Source organism: Anas platyrhynchos, chromosome 2 (assembly GCF_047663525.1).
Source record: "Anas platyrhynchos isolate ZD024472 breed Pekin duck chromosome 2, IASCAAS_PekinDuck_T2T, whole genome shotgun sequence".
Taxonomy (NCBI): domain Eukaryota; kingdom Metazoa; phylum Chordata; class Aves; order Anseriformes; family Anatidae; genus Anas; species Anas platyrhynchos.
In genome coordinates this window covers 29,723,676-29,751,361 of record NC_092588.1, presented here as the reverse complement: position 1 = coordinate 29,751,361, position 27,686 = coordinate 29,723,676, and the positions used below count along the sequence as shown (strand labels likewise).

Here is a 27,686-nt window from a genome sequence, read left to right as displayed (position 1 = left end):
AACAGTGACATAACAGAAAGACAACTGGTCAGTGTACTGCCTCCAAACAAAGATGAAACTATGAGAAGAGAAAGCTTTAGCCAATGCTCGTTCTTTTTCTGTTGTTTGCCATTTCTTTCAACAGAAAAAGAATTAGGCCCCAGACCCCAGCAAGCATCAAGTGATGAACAAGTTGCTCGTCCTGGCTACATGCTTAGCTAAACTAACAAGAAAAGAAAAAAAAAAAAAAAAAGAAAATGTGATACCTGTTTCAATATTTTTTGATATTTGACATTTTTCAATACGTGGCAACCTTTTCAGTGTCGTTACATTTGGCTTTGAAGCAGAATTACATTGTTTCAGCTCTACATATCAATAAGATCCTCATTATCTGAATTTCATCAAGACCCTCATACTTTTAGTGTATGTAGAGAAGAAGACATTGCTGAAGAAGGACTGTCTGAAACAATATTCGGTTCTGTCACTCCCACACAGACCCACGCATTGCTGCTGAGGTTAACTTCAAACCACAGTGCTATGACTTAGTCAGCTCAGTACTGCATGGAGACCAACAACTAAGTTGAAGATGACTCCTGTTGCCAGTGACAGCAGTATGTAGTTAAAGTGCACCAAATGTAATGTTCAAGGACAGAGTACAGAGAACGAACCCTGTAATAATCACAAGCACACCTGCAAACCAGAAATCATTTTCTGATGTGTGAATATGTGTGAAGAGTTCAAGTTAATTTAGCGCACAGAATGCAGGACCCCATATTCTCCCTTGCATAACTTGCCCTATGAGGTTATAATGATTCATTTTATTTCTACCAAATCTATGAATTTGCTTTCCTTCACCTCCCCTCCTCCATTTACGATTGGTTAATATGCAAAGGTAATGCATTTTATTGAAGAAATAAGGAAGGTCTGCATTAAGTCACGTCTGCTTCAGAACTCAGTTGACTCCCCACCAGCTGGAATCTATTATTTGATTAAAAATGTTGTTGTGCCAGCTGCCATGCAGCACGTTTCACTACCCAGATTCCTGGTGGAATTAAATCCATATTAAAAACGTAGTCTAGCATGAATCAGCCTCTTGTCAATATTAATGCATACCTGGAAAATGAAAGCATTTAAAAAAGCAATCCAACTCTCCTAGAACTGGCCAACTCAACCTCTAATGCAGAATGTGCTCAGTGGGGAAGAAATTCAAATTTCACATATCACAAGGTAGTAATGTCGTAAGGCAATGTCCTAATTATACCCCCAGGTTTGTTTTTCATAGTGATTTCTCTTACCATAAAAACAAACCAAACTTTCCTTCCAACAGAACCAGTCCTGAAATAAAGATGGCTGCTGAGATTTAAGAATTAAAAGAAAAAGCTCTTTTATTTCACTCATACCGTGAAGTATTTATTAGTGGAGGGTAATTATTAGGGAATTTGCCCAGAGCAAAAAAAAATAATTTATAGTTCAAGCCTATTACTGCAAATTTAGAACGAGAGACTATGTCAGGCAAAAAGCCCATTTAATTCAAGGGGGATTTCTGCCTGGTGTGGACTGCAGGAATATGTGCCAAGAATATATGCTGTGAATAAGTACTGAAAATGTTGCTCAGTTTCTTGCAGTGCAAGAATATCAAAAGCTTTAAGGCAATCACTTGCAAAGGCACACTTAAAGAGCCTCTAAACAGGAAACACAGTGATGGCATATTGATAGGACTGATTTTTCTCCATCATCTTTTCCAGCTACCTCAAAGCAAGTTGCAGAGTACAGTTTCACTATCTCTATAAAAAAAAAAAAAAAAAAAAAAAAAAAAAAAAAAAAAAAGAGTCCATCAGCAGCTCTGAAGAACGTTTATATTCAATGCTAGGTTTGCAGTTTGCTTTGTTCAATGAACATACGATAAAAAGTTCTGATAGCTTCAGATTAGTCTTTTAATACACAAGAGATAGTCTCTCAACCCACAATATAAGAACATGCAGAGATAAGGCTGAAAGCCCAAGCCCACATCCTTTCCTGATCATGTCAAGGTAAACAGTGCTAAATTCTTTCCTTTGAAAAACTGAAGAAGTTTGGATATTAAACTGATTAACATTAGTCAATCTAAACTCCCAAGTAGCAGTTAAGTTATTCGAGGTGCAAAATAAGTAGAAGAGAATATATAAAAATAGATATATAATATATCTATATATAACTAATATGTAATAGAATATAAAAAGAATATACAGAACTAAGCATAATTGGGTGGTCAAGTCACTACGGAGACAGCTGGTAAAAACACGTTTGCTTAAACTGAACTGATGGCCTGAGCCCAGCTGAGGGTCACCCAGCACCCATACCGTGGAAAATGCCACCGTAATGGGCAACTTTGCTGATAGTGTCTGCAGAGAGGCAAGTTCCCAACAGTGGAGTCCCACCAGCACTGAACTCCACTTCATCTCTACACAAGGATCTACACATTTAGACACGCGGCAGTTCAGGCTTTCTGAGAAGAAGACAAACAAGAAGAAACTAACTTTGCTACATCTTAGAGATCTCCCTCTCAAATCCATTTGAATTCAGTTTGAAGTAACCTGAACTATGACTTCAGATTTTATGGTGTTAAATGATTTATGTTTCCAGATCCACTTTATGACTTCCTCAATAAGCGAGAAATATATTACTTCATGTATTTTTAGAACTTTGTACATTTTGACTTTTCCCTCAATTACCTCTTTCACATGAGTAACGAGTGCTGTACTGTGTCTCTATCTATGTTTCTTCAAATGCCAATTAGAACTGCATTACACACACACACAGACGAAGATCCTGCACATACAGACATGCAACGTGACAAATAGCAGACAGATGGTAAGTAATGTTTATGCACTTTTCCTGTTCACTAACTTTCCTGGTAGCATATGCCAGCAACCCCAGTTCACCCTCATTCAAAAACTTAACCTGTCAAGGTTACATTCCCTGTTTCCGTTGCAAAAAATGAAGACATTTTCCACGCCAAATATGTAAAGTACCCAAACCTAGAACAGCACCTGCTTTGCAGAGAGAAAGCAACAGCTTATTTAAAGACATCATGAAGACAAAACACCACTGAAAAGGAAGTGTGGCATTTCTCCTTGGCATATGCTAGTTGTCTCAAAAGGGTCACAGGCAATGATATTTAAAATAATGATGTTCAAGTCCACCAAAAAAAAAACCACACACCATACCTTTAGAGACGGTGTGATTTCAGGAAGGGAACACCATAACATTCTGTGTAATAAGAGTACAACACCCAGATTTGCCAGCAGAGACATTAAAAAATAGGTTAAACGTCAATTACATAGTATTCCTACCCTAAATGGTAACTAAAACTTTATCCTTTACCCCCACCCCCCCACCCCCCTCCCCTTTACTGGCATGTATTGTGTGTAGGCTCTACATTTCAATAAAAGGAAGCAAATTCATTTAACAGCACACTAGAGAGTTTTTATAAGATATGCAATCTACAGGAAACCTATGTCCCTCAATACGTATTTGTTGACTAAATGTGTTACTAGCATTAATATAACAGTTACTGAAATGATAAAAGATACTGAAGTTTAACTTACATTTTAAGAAAACTACCGGGTAGTAACAGCAGTGAGGTATTTTATATTAAAAAAAAATCATATTTTTGTATTATTATTATTATTATCTGAAACCTCCCATTTCTGGTGTGCCCCAATGCCACCACCCATACACCTCCTGTGTCTCAATCCTGCTCACAAGTGGAAGAAAGGAAGTGAAGGAGGGTCCCTGCTCAGCCCACCATCCACCATGCACCTGCAGAGACCCCAATCAGTCTCCAGTCCCCAGCCTGCCCACCTCACCCCTTTAGCTCATGTTGCCTTTGTTGCATAATCTGGAAGGCCTAAAATGAAAGTGGCAGGAGACCTGAGACTGAAGAAGGGAAGGGTTATGGCTGAACTCATGACACAGGTTCAGTACCTCCTTCTGGCACAGAGCTCCTCTGGATGCTTGCAAAAATGCCAGGCAAACATCCCATCTACACTCAACCCTCCCATCTCCCAAGCCCCTGACCTGCAGCAGTCTTGAGCATGCACCTGCAAATAGAAGTGCTGGGAGATCTGACTAGGGAGAGCTGATACTGAATAAAGAAAAATGCCACTAGCCCTTAAGAAAAAGGATAAGCTGTACTTCAGCTCAGACATTCAAAATTAATAGAAATATTTTTGGAGCATTTCTTATTAAAGGCATATGTCTTCATTTTTCATGTTTGCTATGTGATAATAGCATTCCTTTTCCTCACACAGTGCTGTGAAAAAACCTCTGGAAGAAGCAAAGCACTGAGCCATCACAGTTATTTTCTCTTGGATACATTACAGTACCATCTAGGAGTCACAGGACAGGATATAGGCACACTGTAGGCTGTGCTGAGAGAGAACAAAAAGATGGTTCTTGTCTCTGAGGGTCACATTCAAACATAAAACAAAGGATAATAAATGGATATGGATGGTTCACGAGGAAACAGGAGGAAACAAAGAGGCAGCATCACTGAACACAAGAGGCAGTGGCTGTAACTCATCACTAACCTACTTTTTTTCCTAGGGATTATGGCAGAGGAGATATTAAGAAGGGATTTAAAAGGAGAAAATGAGGTTAAGTGTGTTGATGTCTGCTCAGAGCTCATCCTTAACTTAGTAACAGCAAAGAATAAAGCACACAGATGCTGGTTTGAACACATGGTAAGTCAGTGATGAAGCTGGTATCACAAGTGAACTGGAGTAGACTTATGGATAGATGTGCCAGAAGGGCTTTGGATAAGAAATCAGGATGCTTTTTCCTATTATTATTCTAAGAGAGAGTGATGATTTTTACTGAAATGCTCACAAGAAAATGATTTTCTTTTTACATCACATTTGAGTAAAATAAGAGCTATACAGGTTTTATGGGGACCATGCTTGGCACTGGATGGAGAGGTGGCATTGTTTCATGACCACGGATATCCCTATGAAACATGAAAGAAACATGACTTATAGTTCACAACTGTTTTTTAAAATCCAGGATACCATTAGCTAAGTTGTCTGTTTTCAAGAGTTACTATCTTTTACTCCTTAAATACCTGTTTGCAAGAGCCAGAAACTTCTCTGCTCCACAACTGTTTTGGTCTTTTAGACATTTGTTTATTTACATATGTTCTACTTGCTATTTAATTCTGTTGGAAAATATTTCAGATAATATTTTTTCCATTTTTTCCTTAGCTCAGCCATTTTGCAAAGTTAAGAAACTAGTGGAATCTGGGGGGCAGTCTGAGCTCAGTAACAAGTTGGTGTCTTAAAACACGTTTGACTTTCAGGAGATAATCTCAACAGTAATGCTGCCTTTTATCTAATTGACCTGTGAAATCAGACTAGTGTCTAATGACCTCCCAAAACATCTGTTGTATTGTTTAAGGGAAGGTATTTCAACAAAAACATGTTGATATTTGGTAAAATATTGTTCAGAGAAAAAAAAAGGTAAAAGTAGAAAAATGCAGAAGACATCTTTCCATCCACAAAGTTTTTAATGGTAGTTTCCAAATCAATTACCCTACATTTAAAGTTCCAACAAAACATCAGAAGAAAGCAATTTCAGGACCACTTCATAAAAACAAAGGAAGCCTTTTCACCATACTGTAATTACACAAACCTTACCAACAAAAGGTCTGTTTAACACCTCTAGTTATTTAACAGAATCACAGAATTGTAGGGGTTGGAAGGGACCTCAAGAGATCACCACGTACAACCACCCTGCCAAAGCAGGTTTCCTAGAGCAGGTATTTGGCTTAATACTCTTCCACAAGTTAAGGATGGAGAGACCGTCCAGCCTGGTCGGTCTTCCAAGGTGGGCAATCCAGCAGAGCAGCCAGCAGCAAATAGCTCAGGCATTGAGAGAGGCATTGCTTTACATCTCCACTGACTTGGATGGAGATGCTGCACTCCCATGAGGACCTGGCAACTCATAAATAACTAAATGTACATGTCTCAGCCTGGCGCTGAATTCCACTCTGCAACTGGGTACTCGAGCTCCCCTCAGACTATGGCGCCTTGGCAGGCTCCTATAGGATGCAACTTATCATACAAGCTTCCCAGCTAGGTTAAATGGACCATGTCCTAAAAGTAGCTACTTCTCTCTATGCCGACTACAGGGAGACCTCGGGTGACCAGCTTCGCTGCAGACATCCTCCGTCTGAGTGTCCTGAAGAGCACTCCAGGCTGGTGAGGCAGAAAATGTGTGTATTCATGTTGTAGTTCTGGGGCTGCATATTAGTCGGCTCTCAAAAGCTAAAAGTTATGCTCCTGACAGCTGTAATGACAGAACTAAATTAAGAAAATAGAGTTCAGAGAGGCAGAGAGATGTGGTTGAGCTTTGGATGAACAAACCTTATTAACTGACCAGCTACCATCTATCTAAGCAGATTAAAAGAATTATTATTACAGCTCTAGTTTAACGGTTTGGAAAACTGACGTTTAAAGTTGCTGCTCAACATTCAGATATTCTTAATGCTGTGCAGTAAATTCTTTTTTTGACACCTGCTTGTACATACACGGTAACTCTTGCAAGCTAATGGCAGCATTCAAAAGTATCGGCAAGAGCAAATCAAAATGTATGCCTTTTTCAGAAACAAATTATTTTTGTGACTTCATGTTTTTATCAGATAGCAACCATAAAAAACATGCCCATTGCAACAAGAGTCCAGAAGAAAGTCATTTATATTACTATTTCTTCAGATCAAGTCAAATGAAATTAGATTTTGAAATCCACAAAATATAGTCATATGAAAACACTGTAGCATCTCTTCGTATGCCAGAACACTGCATGTGAAAGTTCTTATATTTGATTTCTCAGAAACTGCCTCTAAAGTGTCATGTATTTTCATGCTTTTTAAGGCCATACCACTTCCTGGAAAATAAATAAATAAATAAATAAAAACAGAAATCGTGCATGCTTCAGGCAGTCCTACATATTCTAGCTGGACATAGATTACGCTGTCCCAGTTGAGTGATTTAAAATTGCATTTATTGTGATGTTTTGTGATTGAAGAGGCCAAAGCCTCCCTAGGGGAAAACTATAAGGTGGTCTGCAAACCAATTTAAGGAACACACATTAATTTCTTAGCTTCAGAAGGTTAATATGTGCCCTGGTTTCACTTTAAATAATGCCACCCTTTTATTAACCAAGGGAAAGACAGTAACTTTCAAGTCTATAGAGCGGAAAGCAGGTTTTTTGTTATTGTTTCTGTGTTTTTACATTTCCCTCCCCTCTCAGAATATGCAAACCAAATTTCAGAACTCCCAAATCTATATATCAAAGTACCTTCAGGTTCAATGCCAAATACTAGAGTCAAGAAATGCCAGTACAAATTTAGTTCAGCTCCCTTGAGCTTACACATTAAGATTAAATATTTAATTACATGATGACATGCAATTTTTTCATTACCTGTGTTCTAAATAAAAATAAACAAATTCTGTAATGACCCGGCAAGATATTCAGATCTCCATCTCATTTCAAATATATGACCTCAGTAATTAAAATTACACAAGCATTTACCTTGCAGAGAGACATACACAGTCAGGTAAGAATTTTCTTAAGAATACACATGAGTTTGATCTTTTCTTTTTCAGTGGACAAAACATTTTTGGAAATAAAATGTATCTTCCACCAGCAAATACTGCTTGTCACTATGTTGCCATCTAATTCTGAATGAACAAAATCAGCAGAAATCTCCTCCTTTTGCCTTATTTTTTCAAACAGGTCTATCACAACAATCAGCTTATCAAAATATTTTAACTCCCATTCTGAAAATACCAGCTATTTATTATTTTAATCTGCTGTACAGACATCAGTCTAACATTCAATTAGAATAAGTGGTTATGAATCACGCATATTTTGGGAATTTCTGACCCAATGCTTGGGTTTTAAATATTTATTGATAAAAATATTGTATTTCTAACAGAAATCTACATACAAACGAGCAAATTAGGAGAGTGGCAATCCTGCTTTATGACTTCGAGGTGTCTGAGCTCGGATATCTGCCTTCTCTGCCGACTTCCACCTTGGCTCGGATAATTGGAATAAAGATGAATGAAAATTTAGGCCTGCAGTTTTAATAGTAACTATTTGTTATTTAAATTTCCTTTTCTGCACTGAACGATTGCAAGAATGTGTGCTCAGAATTAAAAGGCTGCTCTTTAGCATCAGCACATTGATTTCTTGGGGTCCTTGCAAAGCTTTTCACATTGTTTCTGGACTGGAGATATACACCCCTCTAACTGCCTGTCAGACATCATTTCTGCTTTATGAATAAATAATACGATGCCCAAGGGAAGCGTTGGTCTAAGACAAAAAATCAATATGTGTCTAGCATGTGTTAGGCCGTTGTACAGCTGAAGTCTGTCTCAAATATGTGGAGTAATTTTAATAACAAAACAAATGCTCTCTAAACTGAGCTTAAAGGAGGGTTATTAAGAAAGCACTGCCACTATTTCGCTGTGTATCCCATTTGAAGAATAATAATATTGCCCTCTTAAAATGCAAATAGATATTTGTATTGCAAAGTATTTGGCAATTACTTATCTACAAATCTCTAATATACATGTTACAGAGGTATGGAAGCAACTAATTTTAACTTTGTTCCTCTCGGAGCAGTTTTGGTACGAATTTGTGTAATAAAGCTGTCTGCTGCTACAACTGCCTTAATTTATATCTTAAAAATATCCTCTTCCAGAAATGCTTTCTATTTTTACAGAGGGCCTGGGATCAAAAGTGAAACAAAAGCAGGGCAAATCAATCATTCATGCAGCTCCCTAATCGCCTTAGTCATTCCTGCAGTGTAAGCCTATTTCCACAGCCAGCACTGGTTGCAGATCCAGCATCCACCACCAAAGTCACAGTGATGCAAACCCATCGCAGGAACACCTGAACCCCTCTACCTTTTCAGTATGGGTCAAAATAAGACAACTTTGCCTACTGTCACAAGGGAGGTCTTTAATTCATTTATACTACAGCTGAGAAGAGCTGCTCTCTCACAGCTCCTCATCTCCCCAAAACATCTCCTTTCTGCTGTGTTTCTCACCAAAGTCAGCCTCACACGTGAAGCCTGTGAGGACATGACTGGGGTGTTCTGCAAAAAGGGTACAAACCTTTGGTGCTTTTTCTGAGCAGCTTTGAGGTTCAGCAGATCAGCAACCCAAACAGCACCAGAGAAAGAAAAAGAAGAGGCAAAGACAAGACAGCGAGTTTTCATCAGACGCATGAACAATCTCTGAGACTACTGACTCCAAGCCAACAGTGTCTAGCCCAAGGACATTGCCCTCAAAGGTCTTTTTCCCCTCCACCACTGTGCAGACCTCTCAATGCAGATCCTCCCCCTGGGAGCATGCTGACAAAGCAGCTCCTCCTGCTACATTCACATAATGAAAAGCACAAACTTCATGTATTTATGACCTTTTCAGGTTGAGGAGCTGCAGCTGAGCGCCCTGGCCTGGGGGTGGTTAGTGCTGCAGGAGAGCTGGCCATCTGGAAGTGCAATCTAAAGAAAGCAGAGGGAAAACCTGATATCTTGGGGAAAGAAACCTACAGACATGCAGAAGCTACAGCTGAGGTGTTCTGAGCCCATCAGCATCAGCTCACATACAAAACATTTATTTTACCAAATGGAAGAAATTGAAATTGTAAAGACACAGAGAGGTGGCTTTCCAGAAAAAAAAGAAAAATCCAGGAAAAAGGAGAAGGATCAGGATGAAGCTCGAGTGTATTTTTATTGATGTTGAATAAATGCAAACCCCAAACCACTGGTAGTGTTGATGCACTGTTTGTGTTTAAACATTATTAGGGAAGTAAGCAGGAAGAGAACTGAGAGCTGAGCAATTATTCCCAAATTACTTCAGGCACAGGAAGGCTCCAAATTCTGAGCACCAAACCAGCACATCCTGTGCACTGAAAGGGCTCTGGGGGACCTGTGTGTCCTGCCTCTCTAATGATGGGCAGAGCTGGGATCCTGATGGTGCTTCCCCTGTCCTGATGAACAACGCCATGTTAGCAAGCCCTCTCTGACCTGCAACCAGCCAGCACCCTGTCCTTCAGACACACACCTCCTGCACTCATCACGTCAAGGCTGGACCTGAAAACCCAGTGCAGAGACACAGGAATGTGGCATACCGCGGTGAAACCTGTCCACTGCCACCGCACACCCCAAAGCAGGCCTTCGCCTCCTGCCCCCCCCACATGATCCTGTGATTCTGTATGTGCAGGCATGGTGCTGAGGGACATGATTTAGTGATGGGACTTGGTAGGTCAAGTTGGTGGTTGGACTTGATGATCTTGAGGGTCTTTTCCATGATTCTGTGATTCTGTATTTCCACCAACCCCTGGCTGACAGGACCACGTGGTGTGGGACACTCAACCAAGGCACGCTTGACTCAAACTGCCTTATGTATGGGGCAGCCCCTTCCCCGCTGGCAGAAAGCAGCGTAATTTTGCTGATGGTTGCACCAAAACTATCCCAGACTTGTGAGGGCCATAGAGCAGATTTTATCACTGTGGTCACTGCTGATCACAATGAAGAATAATGGGGCTATGCAAAGCAAGCACACTTCAGCAGAGCAGAAGCAGGCAGTGATGTATACCCCATGCCACCAACACGTCTGTCACATAGCATGAAATTACACCAACGTGTGGTATGGGAGAAGGACACCAAAACAAGGAAGGGTTTTAAGCTGCAGGACACAGCTAAGAAGGAAGCTGTCACCTGAACTGTGAAATTTGTTTAGGCATTTCTTGAAGAAAAAAATAATACATTTCCTCTGATAGTATAAAACCTACAATTTGTGCAATTATTTACATTTAGCTATGCTTGAAGAAAAAAAAATAAAATTAAATGCATCTTCTTACAAATAAGAACACAGATTTTCAATTAAAGTTCTGAGCATTTTTCCAGAAATAATAAGAAAACTTGCTTTCTAGGTCAGCAAATGAAGCAGTATTGTGAGCTGAGTTCAAAGGGCAGCCCAGCGAGTACCCAGAAGACTTTGTCAAGATCCTGCAAGGGATCTCCTAGTCTAGAGGCAGGAGATTTTGATAACATCAAGGAAAACCTGAGTTAAAGACGAGGCCCAGTTTTGCAGCAGTCCTCTTGTGTACAATATGTAGTATGTGAAAACTGCTGCCAGATGCCCACCTTCTCTTCCCTTCTATTTGGAAGTCATGTTCAGAAGATGGCATAATTAGACTATCAAATACAGAATGAGCAGCAAGTTTGAAGCTCTGATATTTTATTATATATGTAGACAAAAAAACATGGTATGACACATATAGTCAAAAAATACTTTAATGCTATTTTAAATGATCAGTTATGCTTCCTAGAAGTGACACTGGCCGCAGCCTCTCCACCTCAGCGTGGTAGAGCCATACCCACCCAAGGGGAGGAACCCCTCAGTGAAATAACCAGACCCTTCTGTGTAGGCATTGCAGCATCCTGGGGTGTGCTTTCACACTGAGAAACCCTCAGCAGCGTAACTGGTTGAAAGAGGTCCTCAGTCTAACCACCTCCCTAATTGCTAGCCACACTTGCCTTCCTGACCTCAATCTGAACACACTTTCTTCAGCCACTCTCTAAACTACACTAGCCAGTTGACCCAGAGCTGGTTCGTTGTTTTTAACACAGCCAAAAATCCCACACTGCCAGGGTGCAGTTTGATGCTATTTCTCCAGCAATAAAACTGGCTGAAAGGATCCTGTCTTTACCACTCAGCCTCACTCAAGGCAAAACAGCTGCTTCTGGGTTGTACTACAAATGGGAGCAGAGAAGTAAATCCAGATTTTTAAAAGACCCTGAAGCCCCACCAAAACATATTTTTTTTTCAGCTCCAAGATTCTCAATTTTTTTGATCCAGCAGGAAAAACCGCTAGACCTACAGCTGTACTCAGATGATGTAGTCCGGCTGTCTAATGCTGATGGGAGTATTACACAGCATGATAACCTGCTCACAATTCCTGATTTCCTGTGCAAGAGCTCAGCATATCCAGGTCCTTTAGAAACGTAGCAGAGTCATCGGCGCTTTCTTATTGCAAACAGAATTTCCAAAATGATGAGTGATTCAACAGGAAAGAGAAAGACCCCTCACCTTGCAGAGGTGTTTCATTTCCAGATCTGAGTATCATTCACAGAGAACAGGAGTTTGGAACTAAAACACTTCATCTCTGACAGATTAAAGACAACTATCACAATGCTCTGGCTTCCACAAGGTATTAGAAGCATGGGTAATATTAAATTGATTTTATATGGATTTTACCTTTAAGGTGTCTGGCCAGGTTTGTTGATTTCTATGTTCATTTTAAAGGCAATTACTGCCAAGAAGCAATATTTCCATCAATTATACACCAATTATATTTATGTATTTCACATGGGCGCAAGATCTGGGACTGAAGCATCTCTGCACTATGTGTGGATAATAAAAAGAGACTCAGAGAGGGGCTTAGAGTATATTCACACAAACTCATTCACTGTAGCTTAGGAGATAGCATGTTAAACAAGTTGTGTAACCCAGTATACTACCACAGGTGTGCTCTCAGCTTTTGCTTCTCAAAATCAGTTAAACCATTAAGCTTCTCTCAGCTAATGAACTTTCCTTTAGGAGAAGCTAGGAACATGCACAAGGTCAGTCAGCATGATGTGGTCACCTTGAAAGTTTTTCACTTGTGGTCTTATCAACATGCTGGAAATGAGGAATACCAGGTTGGTATGCCCTAAAATAGCATTGATTCCCTGGAAAGTTTCAAGACTATCTTTGTGCTAAGAAAGGGACTTGGAGTGTTCACAGTATTTATCAACTGAGCCACAAAGTGAGTGCATTGCATACAACAAAATGAACTGCACAAGTTAACACCTTATATTCAGAAAGAACTGAACACCCTATTTGGTACTGATAAGTCCTTGAGAAAAATCTCTCAAACTACAAATACTCACTCAGCTGACTGGCTAATAAAGTCAAAATAGCCAACACTAGGATTCACTAGCTTAAAAACAACAACAATACACCATGAACAAGAAAACCTGATTCTATGTAAAGAAGGTAGCTCCTAGTCTAGTGATAAGCCTGCAGGTCACTAAGCAGCTGTCTGTCCTTCTCCTCCCAGAATAAAAGGTTTCTTCTTTTCCTGAACTTAGTTTGGTTAAAAATTAAAAAAATAAAATAATAATAATAATAAAACAACAACAACAACAACAAAAAACACATTGTGAAAGTGCAAATGACTGCCAAAGCTTTGGAAAACGGCTCTTTCTCTCAAGATCTATTTGTTAACTTGCCATTTTGAATAACCAGAAGCATAGGTTTAGCCCCACCACCACTAGATTCATCTTTTGGTCCAGTGCCACATTATCACTTACTAGAAACAGCCACACAACAAAGTTTGGGATACTTTTTCAAAAACTGCAGTTTTTGAAAAATCAACATCTGCTAGATGTTGGGAGATCTTAATTATTTAAATGGCAATATGGTATAAAATTGATTTTGTTCAAATCTCATCAGAGCTCCAGAAATGAATGAAAACAGCACCCTATATACTGAAGACTTGATCTCACTGGTCTCCATGCAGTGGTACCAGGTACAAACGGCAGATTGCATGCTCAGACTAACTTCTTAACTACTGTATTATTCTCTGTACCTTCTGACATCCTGCTTTGCAACTTAACTGTGAAATACGAACTCCCAGCTGTCTATTTTGTTATTTGTTTTCTGTCCATATACATGGAGACTTCATTAGCTATGCTTTCAGAACAGGCTTTGAAACAAGCAAAAGCAATATATAGATCTGTAGCATCTACAGCAAACAGCAGCAGAAACAGCTTTTAAGAACTTGGCAAAGAGAGCAAAGATGACAATTTCTGATAGGCACCTGTTGGTTTCCTTAATCAAAACAGACCTACCAAGCAAACCTCCCAGCACCAGAGGCAGATAATGAGGTAAGGAAAAGCTTTCTAAATAAGCATGAAAATAAACATATCCAGCTGATTTCACCTTTTGCAGCTGGGGCTGGAAGTACTGCTTCTTAAGACATGGAAAGAACTGCATTTTCAGAATATATTATGTCTTTATTTTACACACACACACTTACATATTACCCAGCAAATTATGGGTCGTGAAGCTGTAAGCAACAGCTTCCGTAAAAGCTATTTGTAGTATCACTGCTACCCAGTGTGATTGCTTAGCACCAGCACGCTCATAAATTGCAGGTGTCTTCATAAAGTTGAACTAAAGCCAAGCTGACCACCACAGGAAACAAAAAGCAGACACATAAATAATTACCTTGGTGTCTTCTGTAGGGCTTGATGATTCAGTGATATATGGTATTGACAAACGTTTCCTCCTAGACAAAAAAGGAAAGAAAATTTCACAGCTCTGAACAATTATGCCACACTATGAGAGAATAACAGAGAATATACATTACCTTCTGTTTCTTCAAATTTAAAATCATATTCAGAGAAAGATACTTTTAGAAAGAGTTTTCCTTCCTGTACTTAAAATGCCCCAGTATAACTAATATAGTTTTTAAACTCATTATTTTTGTTTGTTTAAAATCTTCTGACTTTCAAAGATCTTATGAAGAATTTAGGCTGAGAATTTTGAAATTTTTATTCTCTCATCTATATATTGTTTCCAATAGTATGGATTTCATGGACCAGATCAGAATGAAAGGTTCATATACATAAAGTTAGGGTAGTTTATACCCATGCAGTGACCCTTAGAGAGGTTTCTGAAAAAAAACAAACAAACAAACAAACAAAAAAAACTAGCTTGGTTTGTCAATTGAGAGAAGAAAATACCTTCTTTTCCCTGGATGCTTATTCCAAATGTAAGGGGTCTTACACCTTTAACTTTGTAGGGAACTGGTTTGCTGTATTATTGAAAGACTAGTTTAAACCACAGTTGGAGCACATCTTCTCCAGTTGGCTTCTTCAAATGAGTTATGCTATTCATAGCTAAAGCTATGGTCCAACTTTGCAAATAAATAAGGCTGTACAGTGCTAACCAGTAGGATTAGGAATTCTAATTACTGCCAAAGTAAGTGGAAATAGATTTAAAATAGGCTAGTTCTGAAGGAATATGCCATTTCTTCTATGCCACTAATTTTCAGAAGAGATTCATGTTTCTAAAGCAGCTTAAGAAATCAGGGATCCTGTCAGGCTATCTGCCTGCTCAGACCACAGAAGGATATGCTGATTCAATTACTTTCTTTTGACGTAAGCCCACATTATAATTAGTGTAAGCACATATTACAACTCAAACCCTTTGCACAAAGAAATTTTTTTTTTTTTGCAAGCATTAACCAGCTGTTTTGCTAGTTCAGGCCTCCCCATTGCTGGTATAGTCTACTAAAAATAATGCAGTGCAAGCTACTACAGAACTGTTGCTTGGTTACATTCTCAATTATCACAATGCTGGCCTTACTCACTCAGTGTCAAGGTCAAAGCAATTGTTTCTTTGCTTTAATGATGAAGTATCCTGTTTATAAAAATCTTATCTGCTTCCTACTTGGTAAAATATTGCACATTTCAGTCAATCATTGGTGCCTAGTCCTGCAGAGAGACAAAGTGTGAGAAAATGACCTGCAGCATTAATTTTTGCCCTTAACACAGATTTTTTTCTCCAACTCCACCCAAAATGTCAACTGCCTCACAATGACACAGGCATCAACGTTACCAACATTTCTTTCCTTCTTTGCCAGGTAAATGTGGCAGAAATGCATTAACTGTGTATTTATTGCAATTCTTACCCCATCCAATCACAAGATAAGCAAAGTGGCAATTTTTAATTAGCATGCATCTCTAGCCAGTGCTGTAGGGAAAGCTAAAGCAAGCAGGAATTTTCACATCGGTTTTAAATGTACAAAGTTTTTGGTCCTTTGCCTCTGAGGGCAGGTGTCTGGCTGCAAGGACTGCAATGCTCCCCAGGCTACTCTACACTGCTGAATATTTCATAGCCCCTGAGAAACACAGCTGTAATCAACGTGCCAATAATGAAATGGGCGGCGATAATACAGCAGAGGTAAAGTGCGCCATTAGAAAGCATCATTGCTTTGGCTGCTACTGCAGGATAGCTGTAACAATTTATCATATTATTTGATAAAATAATAATGCTATCAGCTATGAAATCAAAATGAATGTTATGCCAAAAAAAAAAAAAAGAATTAGAAAGTGTCTCAGGGGGCCAACATGAATAGCAAAGAGAAAAAATCAGGATGAGTGCCAAAGCAAACGCGTTCAAGACAGAAACTCCACTAAATGTATTAATCACCAACGCCAATTACATACATGCACGTCAGGAGTACTAATAGAAAACTAAGCTTAAGGAAGTTAAAAGGAAAGTCTTTATAAATAATGCCACAGAACAAGCAAAGAAAAAAAAAGTTAAAAAGTAGCAAACATTTTTATTTCAATTAAAGTTTGTAGAATAACCAGCTGATGCCCTCGCTTCTTTGTAACCTCAGGTGTTTACAGTCAGGTCTGTATTGTCTGGTGCTGGTCAGTAGTGAGACACAGTGAAAGAAAGTCCAACAGCAAGACTACTGTAATGGCATTTCCTGGAGATAATGCCATGAGCTATGATTAAGGATCTCACGTTGAAAAGCAGGATGACCCAAGAGGTGAAACAAAGTGGGTGGATATCAGGATGTACCCATGAATTGTGCAGGGAAGCTTCACAGAGAGTAATTCTTCCTCTCGTTTAAGAAAATTCCCCCCAAACCTGTCTGTCCCTAACACATAAGCCACCCTAGGTTTCTGAGAAAGGAAGCGCTGACTGCCTATAGAAATGTAAACTAATGTCACAGATAAGGCTATAATAGGTAGGTGGTGAAAAGGGGAAGGTCATCCATCAAGAGACATGTGGGTGGACAGCGAGGAATTCTCCATAAGCATCCCTATCCCCAAAGATGACCTATATACATCTCTATTAATTTGGATTGATGTGTGGCTCAGACCACTAATTCTCTACCCCAAACTGCAATGATGAGCATGGGTAAGCTGGAAAAGGCACGGTCTGGCTGTAAGAAACAACTTTCTCCAAACCTCCTCCAGAGCAAGGGGAGTAGTAACTGAGGCCAATGTGGGCAGAAAAGTGTTGAGGCTGTCTTCCCCAGCACACATTTCCCCAGACATCAGAGGAAACCCTGCTGAATCACGGCCCTCGTGGCTATAGTCTTTTCACATTCCCCTGCCAAGCAGTTACTGACACCCACAGCTCCTTTCTGACACTGAAGTGGCCTGCAATTAAGTGAAGGCTGATGTTGGCTCCCTTTGTTACTTGCTCAAACTCACAAGACTAAGCTGAATGTTATTCCCTGAAATTAAAGAAAGGTTTGGATGTGAGACTGCTGGTAGGTGCACTTGCAACACTGCGTGTTGCAAGGAGAAATCTTGACAGACGTGAGAAAATGCTCAATGGGATGCTGCAGATATGACTGAAAAGAGAAAGCTAACAATAGTGGGGAGAAAAATATTACGCTATTTGAGAAAGAACCTCTATGTTAAGGAAATGTCAGCCTAATCATCTTTTATGTGTTTTAAAAAGTATTTAATAGAAACTACAAGAATCTAAACCCAAACACTTTTGTAAAAAAAAAATACTGATATATATTAATGAAATAATCAACATATTCTCTTCGTTCAGTCCCTTTGTACTCAGTATGTTCTCTATATGCATACTCTTTATTTTCATTTCTTTCCCCACCAGCAACAGACAGGCAAGGTGGACAGGTTTAATATTGCCAAAAGAAAATCTGGTGTACACATGTTCAGTGCAGCAGGGGGAAATCAGCTTTCTCTAACATCCCAGAAACATCACCTGTCACTCTGAAAGAAAGGGGTGTCTCAGGGTGATACTGCACTGGAGTCATTCCCATGCTTTGATAATCAAAGGACTCCTCCTAGTGTTATATTCCATCTGCCAGAGAAGAGATCACACAGATAGACCTTCCAGCCAGATGGAGTCACCAGAAATTCTCTTCATCTATCAGGCAACTCAAACACAATTGAGATGCTTTCATTCATATCCTGCTTTCTCTCCTGCAAATACTCAAAGATAAGTTGCTCAGACAAACTCAGAGTTAGTTAGTTTAAATGTCACAGGCAAATTTTCTGCAGCTCATTTTTTCTTTCATTTTTTTTTTCCCAGCATGAAATAATTATTTTTATTAACTCACTGGGGATCACACCTTCCTTTTAGTATCTAGGCAAAAGTACAATGTGACAGACAGACCCTGGACAATATAAGGTTGGTGGAGCTTAATTGCCTCATTAAACATCCAGATATCTATTTCAGTAGTTGCAAATTTTGTGCAGTATTGACAGCTGTCTTCTGTGTGTCAGCATCCCAATCTCACCCTTCTATAAAATGGGATGACCATGGTGATACAGGCTTCTGTAATTTGTGAGGTGCCTTTGATTTACATATATAGGAATATATATATGTATGTATATAGAACTAATTCTGAAGGAATGATTATACACATATAGATAGACATGTGCAATCCTAACATCAAGGGTTTCCCAAATAATGCCCAACTCCAAAATGGGGCTCTCATTTCCAAACTGACTCTTCTGAGATGCCAAGGCAGGCAGCAGTTCACTGCTCACCCAGCTCTTTCTCCTTGGGTAACTGACTCTACTGGGAGCCTTGCAAAATTTGCATTATCATATTAAATCTTCCAAGCCTAAGTATTTGCCAACATGTTGAGAAAAAGGACTTGGAAGACGGTAACAGCATTTCCTGATGATAAGTAACAGAGGTGAGGCTGGCAGCAGCACTGCTTACTAAAGCTGTCTGGCACTTCTCTCTTGCAGAACCATTTTCAACTGTTTAAAAAATGCAGCCTCATGCTAAATTTTCATTAAAACAATGCTTGTGTTTGTGAAAATAAAGCCAAAGAAAAATGTCTTTCCTTGCCCAAGTTAAAAGGTCTTGGCATCCTTTTCCTTTGAGAAGCTCCAGTATCTCTGCTCTTTGAAGTAGGGACTTGACATGAACCAAGAAAAAAGCTTTCTGTCAGAGAGATGCTTTTTATTGCACACTGAAATGGAAGAGGCGTAATACTGTGAAAGCAGGAACAACAGTAAAGAAACAGAAGAGTAAGGAAAAGAGGGGAAAATCGGGACAGAGATGTGAAGGGAAGATAATGGATGAGAAATGGCAAGGAAATTTGGCTGCAGAGGCAGGGAGAAAAGCAGAGTAAAGGAGGGCAAGAAAGTAGGGAGGAAGGAGAGCGAGAGAGTCAGTCAGTTTAGGCAAAAGCTAGGGAGAAAAAAATGAGTGAAAAAGGAGATTGGGAACCATTTGTATGAGAACAGGGTGAACTGAGATCCCTCCAGTTGGAACAAGGGAAGTCTGGCAGTGCCTTGGCAGAGGCAGGAGGACACAGGGCAAGGGAGGCAGCAACTGAGACCTGAGAGGCTGTGTGAGAGGCTGGCAGCAACTAGAGTCAAGAGAAAGCCAGGAAAGTAATGTAAGACCATTTGGGGAAAAAGAGAAAACATACAGATTGAAAATAGGAAGAGTGGCTGCATATTTTGTCAGAAATATCAAGAAGAGCCTGTACCATTAAAGCATATTCACCTTCACAGCCAAGTCCGTGAAGGAGTGCAGGTACACAACCATAGGACATTTTGGGAACAACTGGTCTAGAGCATTTCTTCTGCTTTACCTCATCTCTCAGCATTGCTGGCACCAATAGCAGAAAACAGTAAAATAATATATGATATGATATGAATGACATGATACTGTAGTACAGTTCTTCACAACCATGAAATGCTAATGCTTTGTTCCTGTTAATGACGCTATACTAATTTACGTTAGCTGTGGATTTTGTTCAAACTGTCTTTTTTAGACATGCCAGAGGTCTGCCATAGAGCATCCTTCCTGCCCAGGGAAAACCAGGCAGGCCTCGTCTTTAGGTGCTGCCCCTCCACAAACCACACTGCACTGGGGCGAGAGAGAAGAGAAAAGAAAAGGGGGGGGAAACATTTCCCAGTCTCATCCTGATGGGTCACAGATACGGCATCCCCAGATCTGAGTGCTCCTGGGTCCACTGGTGTAAGCATGCCCTTAATTATTGCCATGGTAACTGCTAAGTACACAACCACCCCTCCTCACGCTGTATTCTTTTTGTGCATTTTAATTCATGGAACTGGCACACAGAGCCCAGGAAAAATGACTGTGAGGAGTGCTTATTTATTTACTGAAGAAGCGAAAGCAGTGGTTCTGATGATGGCTGCTGCTAGAGTTATGGATGCATCAGTGTAAAATACTGCACTGAAAACCTTTCCCATGACCCAGCACTGAAGTAGTTTTTAAAGCAACTCAACAATACACTTAGATGTCAACAGCAGCCTCTTCAGCTCCTGGAAAAAATCGGGGGGGGGGGGGGGGGGGGCGGTGGAGGATAGGGGCCCAAGGGAGAGATCTCACCACTGTCTGAGGCAGTAGTTTTAATAAAGTCTAATTTCACATAATAAAGCTTAATTTCATGTAATTGTCTAGAGCAAATTCAAGGGGAGATCCTGGAGGGTGGGGGGAAAGACAGGAAAGGCCAGAGAACAAGCAGCAGCCTTCCAGTCTGCCAAAAACATAAAAGCTGATTTCCTTGCATTCCACCTCCTCCCTTCATTACCCATTAATGAGGTTTCTGTGCCCAAATCAAAGCTTCAGGCACCATCTTTCAGTCCTCACATCAGCTAGAGAAGTCCGACTGTTTACAGACACTGAAACTCACCATACAAATAAGTACCTGGCAAGAGTTGGCTCTATGTAGCGTGGAAAAAGCACAGGAGAATGTGAGCCTCACCGTTTACTCATAGCACAGACCAGCCTAAAACAGATACTTCTAATAGCAGCATCTCATTTTTCTGGTTTCAGAATAACGCAAACAGAATAAGCTCACAAAGGCTTTCTCCCAGGACTTCCCCCACACCCTGCAGAGTGTTCTCCAACAACATGTGATCTGGTTCATGCCTCTGGAGCCGAACAACCAAGTAGTGTTATGGTCTCACATCCAAAGGCCTTCCCGCAGCAGCACCACACCAAACTCATGCCACTCATTGCCTTGGGGCTGCATCGCTTGCTTCTGAAACAGAGAAGCCCGTTTCAAAAGCTTTGGCGAATTTAAGAGTGTTTTATACCAACTAGGGATTAGATGATTTCCTGCAGACTTAGGAATATTGTTGCCACAGCTTCTACCACTTCTTTTTTCCTTCATCTAAGAGCTGACTTGCTACCCTCAACTGCTCCTTTGCCTACACTGTCTCTATGTGATGGAAATAAGGATGAAAGACTAAAGCTCTCTGTGTCCCTCTGAGTAAATCTCCTATACCCAATGTATTACAGAAGAAAATATATACTGGAAAGAACTCCCTCCAACGGGGGGGATTTTTGTGGCTGCAGATTGTTCCTCTAAAAGTAAGATACAGCAAGGTGTAACTAATGAAATGGCTAGCAGCACAATAGCCAACGTGCTCCCTTGCCCATTATTCTAGACCCAACTGCGAGGCACCACAGGTACCTGGTACATTTAAGGATATTATCCAAATACCCTTCTCTTTACCTTCTTCTTAATGGCATAAGTTGTCTGTGGAATACAGAGCGCAGCAGATGATCATCACATGCTACAATCTCAGCAGACTTGCCTTTAATCAAGCAGCAGAGCTCAAAAAGGCATCTCACTAAGAAAGTACCCTGCACCTCAGCCACAGAGAGTTTGCTCCAGGAAATCTGCAGATGAAGCTGAAAAATGTAGCAATTTAAGAGGAGCAAAATTGGACAGCAAGAACATTCACCTTTTATCTGAAAATGATTCACGAGACACCCCTCCAAAGTGTCAGACAGCAGCAAAGCAGTTCATCCACTATTGATAACCCAGCATTCCCCAGCCATCAATAGCCATTTGAGTACTCTTAAAGTAGATTTAGCTTCATCTTCATTATTTTCTGTATTGAAAGACCAGGGACATATTCATGGATGTTTACGAAACGGCAAGCGAGCAAAGTATTGTATGTTTTATTACACTACCAAAGAAAAATCTCGTTCAGACACAGCTAGCGTATAATTTCTGTCTCTCTAAAAGCTGGAAGGCAATCATTAGCATGCTGGATCTGGCAAGTTCATATTATCTATCTGGTAATTACAGAAAGATGGAGAAGCCTTCAAAATATACCCTCAAATTTCTGCATTTACTACACACCTGATCAAAATACTACCACCATTACCCAAATTAGCACATCTTTCCCATAAACCATTACTCAGAACACATTAACATTAATATAAAATGCATCAAATAATTATTACGGGCTGTACCCACTACATTTTATCTACCCTTCTGACTTCAAAAGTAAAAGCTGTACAATGACAACCTGAATGCAGGAAAATACTTTATTGACAGTGATGACAAGCTAGGTTTCACCGTAATTTGCTGGCTATTACTAGCCCAAATGAACACTACAATACAGCTCCAGTTTTTCAAAAATGTATACCATCAGTCAATGCTATTCATACCGCAGCAGTGTCAACATGCTAGATGCACACCAAAAGATAATCCCGTCCTCCAGAGATTGCTGTATAAAAGGATAGAAAGATGAGAGACAAGGGAGACATTAGGACATACATATGCATTCATACACAAAGTAATTGGGATGACTGGCCTGTGTCTCATTATCTCATTTATTCATGCTTCAGGTAAAGCACAGACAACGAGGTTAGGGGAAGATCACAGAAGCTGGGGTAAGATGGCTATCCAAGGATCTGGAAGAACAGAAAGAAAGCAAACTGAACAAGGAAGGAAAGAACATGAATGAAGAGGTTCGGCCAAAAACAGTGCTTAGGGGTTAAAAACAAAACAAAACAAAACAAAACAAAACAAAACAAAAAAGCACAAAACCAACACTCAAAACTGTACAAATGCACATCTAAAACCAGTGGGATCAGAACCATGCTATTTGGTTTCTGGATTACCCAGACTCAGAGTTTGGGGCGGCACAACACAAATACAGGGCCATCTCCAGCCCAGTGAATGCAGCAGCTTTGCGCAGAGCCTCCTACATTATTATGGGGACAATGACACATGGACCAGGATCCACCCTGGTGCCAGGCCCAGCCCCGGCATGTTACCTGGCCAACAGCAGGCCACAGGAGCACCTTGACTTGCTGGGACAGATCAAATAAAACTGGAGTTGGACAGAACCTGTGCCAAACTACCAGGGGGCTGTTACACTGGGTTCCCCTGAAAATCCTTGTCTCTCTTCTCATCAACCTCTTCTACCAGTGTCTGAACAGTGGAGAACCCAAATCGTAAAGTTTGCCAAAGCAAAGACACAAGGTTTGTGCCCAAGGTTAGAGAGAAGCTTCTAACCCAAACCAGGAAACAAAAATGGAGCCAATCCCAGCTGAAGAGCACTTCTGAGTTGTTGTTCAAGGCAGTCCCGAAGCTTGCTGTCAGAACAAGATTCAGCCACTGCCTAGTTACTTGTACCACGGCTTTCTTCATCACTGCTCCTGCTCGGGACTTCTACCACCAGTTTCGCCTCTGAAGAGTGTTACACCCAAAACCAATGGCCTCCAAGGCAGTCTGAAAAAGGAAAATTCAGCTCAGGCTCACCACATCGTTCAATGGTGCCTTATCTCCTAGGGATTAAAGGCAGCTTCCAGTGCACTCCTTCTACTGAAGGGCACTGTGTCACCACCTGAATGACAGGGACTCTTATCTCCCCAGCTTACACACCATTTTAATTGCACGGGGGCTGGCCGCCTGGTCAGGGCCAGTGGAGATAAGGTGAGAAGCATGCCTGAAGCCATTTGGGCAGGAGCTGGAGGCAGCCTCAGTGGGAACCCCTTCCCGACCATCGCCCAGTGCTTTATTTATATGCATCCTTAGTATAAGACAACGATACAAAGACTGCAGTAAAAACACCCAAGTGCATGCATCCTGCTCAGCACTAATTCCTGAAACTACAGCAACAAACAAATAGATTCAATTACCGAGGTAGACGCTAACCCAATTCAAGAGCATTGGTACATATGTTATAACAAGATGCTGGGGCCTCAGCCTGATCACATTTACGTGAAAAAATCATTTTATGCAAATCTCCTATCCTGCATGGCCTTCACTTGTGGATAAGAAAAACAGTGGTGTGCAGAGATTCACGATGCATGTCAGATGGGCAATTTAAGGTAAATCATACCATTCAGTTATGCAAGACATATAACCTGGGGAGAAAGTGTGTAGCTTCAAAGTCATACATTATTTATAAATAATACAGCCATCTCATGAAATATCCAAAAGGCTAACCATCCATTTTTTTCCATTATTTTTCTTCAGTTTCAGAAATCAGGGGAGAAGCTAAAGATGAACATTTACCAAGAAAGAGCTAGGTTTTCGGAAGGATGGATTTGCACAGTGAAATTAGTTACAGGCTTGCAAAGAGCTCTGCACGAGCTGACTACAGGAGGATGGCTGTACCCACCTGTGTGAGAGGAAAGGAGAAGGCAAAGAAAGCCAGCTGGAGTGTGCCAAGGAGAGAAACTGCTCCCCAGGGAGCTCTCAGCCTCCCAGGACTATCACCATTCTTTAAAATCACTTCTTTCTTTCTGCCAATTCCCTTTTTTTTTTTTTTTATGTGAAATCCAAAAAGGGCAGTGCAGATTCACAAATCCCAGCTGCAGCATCCCGGCACGTGGCATGCTTTCTGTCAGCAATGCTGCCTCTTCAGAGCACGGGCTACACTCTGCGCAACACAGGGAGACATCTCCGTACCCAGTTTGCCAGTTTCTCCCAGCACTTCTGTTTCTATATGTCAGCAGTCTGACACCTTCTCATCCTTGTCACTCAGCAAAGCACCTGCCCAAATTCCCCTGTGATGAACAATTAAGCTATCTTTTCATTCTTCTCATGTCCTCTCAGCAGCACGGTGATCCTGCATGCCCACCAGTGCTCTTACAGCTACCCACCTTCTGATATCTATGTGGTTTATCATTTACTTTCATGTTGCAGACTCTCTGCTCTTCAAAGTCCTTTTTAGATCTCGGTGTTCAGCTTGTATTTGACTCAACACAGCCTGGCTGCTTTCTGTTGGATTCATTAGGGGCAGATACCCATATGCTCAAGAATAGCTTTGTAGTCTGAACAACTCCTAACATTTGTGCTTTCAGCAGACCACTGTTTCTGCTTGCTTGTATTCAGATGCAGATGCCTTATGTGATTTTTACAACGTGTTCAAGCAGCCTCCCATGCCGACTCTGAGGGTCTGAGGAAATGAATTTTCTTCCTCCTGACTTTAATCCTATTTTTAACTGGTCTCCTGTTATTTGTGTGTGGGAAAGGTACTTCGGTGTCTAAAAGGCCCTAAAAGTTAAAAGATAGATATGCACACACTGTAACTTGGACCTTTTCTGAAACTCTTTGAAGTCTCGGTATGCATTTTCGTTGTGTAGCAAATGGGAAGTTTTCCTAAAAGGAACAAGAGCATATATTCAAGTTCACTGCTTATGCCACACGTGCATGAATGAGGCAAATCAAACATACAACAGTCAAAAAAATCTGATAAAATTTCTTAGTAGCTTTAGATATTAGCTCTTATCAATTCAGAGTATACCTCTTATCAATTTTCTCCAATAAAAAGAGGGAAACATCAGAATATTTCTCAGTGCTAGGAATGTACCATTTTTACACAAATGAAAGTAAAAATGAACACATCTCTTATATAATAAAGAGCAAATGTAGCACCAAGTGTCATTTTATACACACAACCACCTCTCTGCACAGAGGAGTTTGTATACATAACCGCTTTGAAACCACAACAGGATATCAACATACAAATTATGAAGTGTTTAAAATCCACATATTCTTCAGTTATCATGGAAATCTCATCAACAGCTATTGGTCAAGTACATTTGGCCTGTTGACTTTTGAAGACTTTTCTTTTAACAATGTGATTTGTTTCTTAATCATTCGAAACATGTAAAAATGACTTAAAACACCGTATGTACCCCAATCCTGCCAAGTGTTTTTTCTTCCCACACCAGAGGCTACAAGTACCAAAACCAAAAAACGAAATCTGTTTTCTGCAGGAAGAAATACATGTATCTGTTCCTCCTTTGGTTAAACTTGTTCCTACCAAAGTTTGCGTCCACTTCTCAGTTCAAGTCTTGGAAAAAAAAAAAAAAATCACCCATTTTGCATCTCATGAAGGTCTTAGCCACAGTTTCATATATGCAGTCATTTCTCTTTGGAAGTTTCTGATATTGCAGGTACATCCAGAATTTAAATGGCTCTTGTGCCTGTAATTTGGGGAGGACTTAGTAAAGGCTTAGATTTCATCCTTTTCTAAAATGGCAACTCTCCTCCTTCAGGAAAATCAAACAACTTGCTTTAAGACTGCTCCTCTTCCACCTCAAACAACTTCATCCCTGACCTGGAAAGTCTCCCAGTCACCAAGGACCACACTTGAGCAATACTATTTACAGTGAGAAGGCAGCACCAATATATCAGTGAACAGTCTCTTTGCCAACTTTGAAAATCCCAAATAATAAATTAATATGAAAAAGGTTTCAGACTTTATTCTTCAAATAGAGAGTCAGGGGATAAAAACAAATTGGACAATAGTCAAAGGGTAACTCCACTGCCATTGCCCTATTGACAAAGACAAAAACTGTGCCTGCAATTAATACAAAATTAGCTTGCAAAACAAAATGAGAAAGCTAAGGTCACTGATAACATCTCCATTTCTCTCACTTGCGTAAAAAGCTGCACATTTTGTGTGTTCTGTTTGCAAGCTGCTGTTAGCTCTGTCAGAAGGAAGAAACAAACTCAGTGGCACACCTTTGTGTTTTACAACAAAAATGCTCTTTGTAGGCCTGTGTTGATAAAAGTCTCCCGCCTTGCATCTTGGCTATGATACTGCTTACGGGCTATCAGCACGACAGCCAAGCTCACCACCTAGTTTGTTATTCCATGGAGACAAATGTGGCACAATGCTGGCTACAAGTGATGCACAAACACAGCTAGTAAAAATGGGCTCTTAAGAAAAAGCAATACTTAGAAAAAGCCGTACAGGGAACTTGCACAATAAACATTTACAGACTCGAGTCACTGCTAAGAATGAGGTTTCTGCTTATTTTTCACATACGTGGTCACAACAGAGATGAAAATCCTGCTCTTTTGTACACACCCTGCAGGAACAGGAGAAAATGATAACCTGCTTCCCTGCTGAACAACCAACCCAATGCACACACATGAGATTTTCTGTTTTCAAAACTGAGAGAGAAGAAGCAGGAATGAACTGAGAAGCAGACAAGAGGTACCAATAATATATTAAGATCTTTTTCTGGGTGACAGTGAAGAATCATTTCAAAGTCTTTAAAGAACAAACTAGGGAACTGTTATTTAAGAGCAGGCTCTATAAAAAAAAAAAGTCTGTCTGCACAGAAGATGGCCCAGAGGTGGTTCTACCACTCATCCAGCACAGCTGCTTATGAGAGTAGTTGGGGTGGCCACAAAATCATGGGATGCCTGAGGTTGGAAGTAACCTCTGGAAATTATATGTTTTCAGCCCCCTGCTCAAGCAGAGACACCTGGAGTGAGAGGGATGCCTTGGACCATGTCCATGAAGCTTCTGATGATTTGCAGGGAAATATACAGAAATTCTT

General features: G+C 40.4%; 1 protein-coding gene across 6 annotated transcripts in view; it reads right to left on the bottom strand.

The window, feature by feature from the left end:
* Window positions 1-27,686, bottom strand: part of PAG1 (phosphoprotein membrane anchor with glycosphingolipid microdomains 1) — a 108,573-nt gene that overhangs the window by 68,355 nt on the left and 12,532 nt on the right. For all 6 annotated transcript variants that reach the window (XM_072034494.1, XM_072034497.1, XM_072034496.1 and 3 more), the window contains one exon: window positions 14,307-14,367. The gene's annotated coding sequence lies outside the window, so the exon portion shown is untranslated. The remainder of the gene's footprint in view (window positions 1-14,306; window positions 14,368-27,686) is intronic.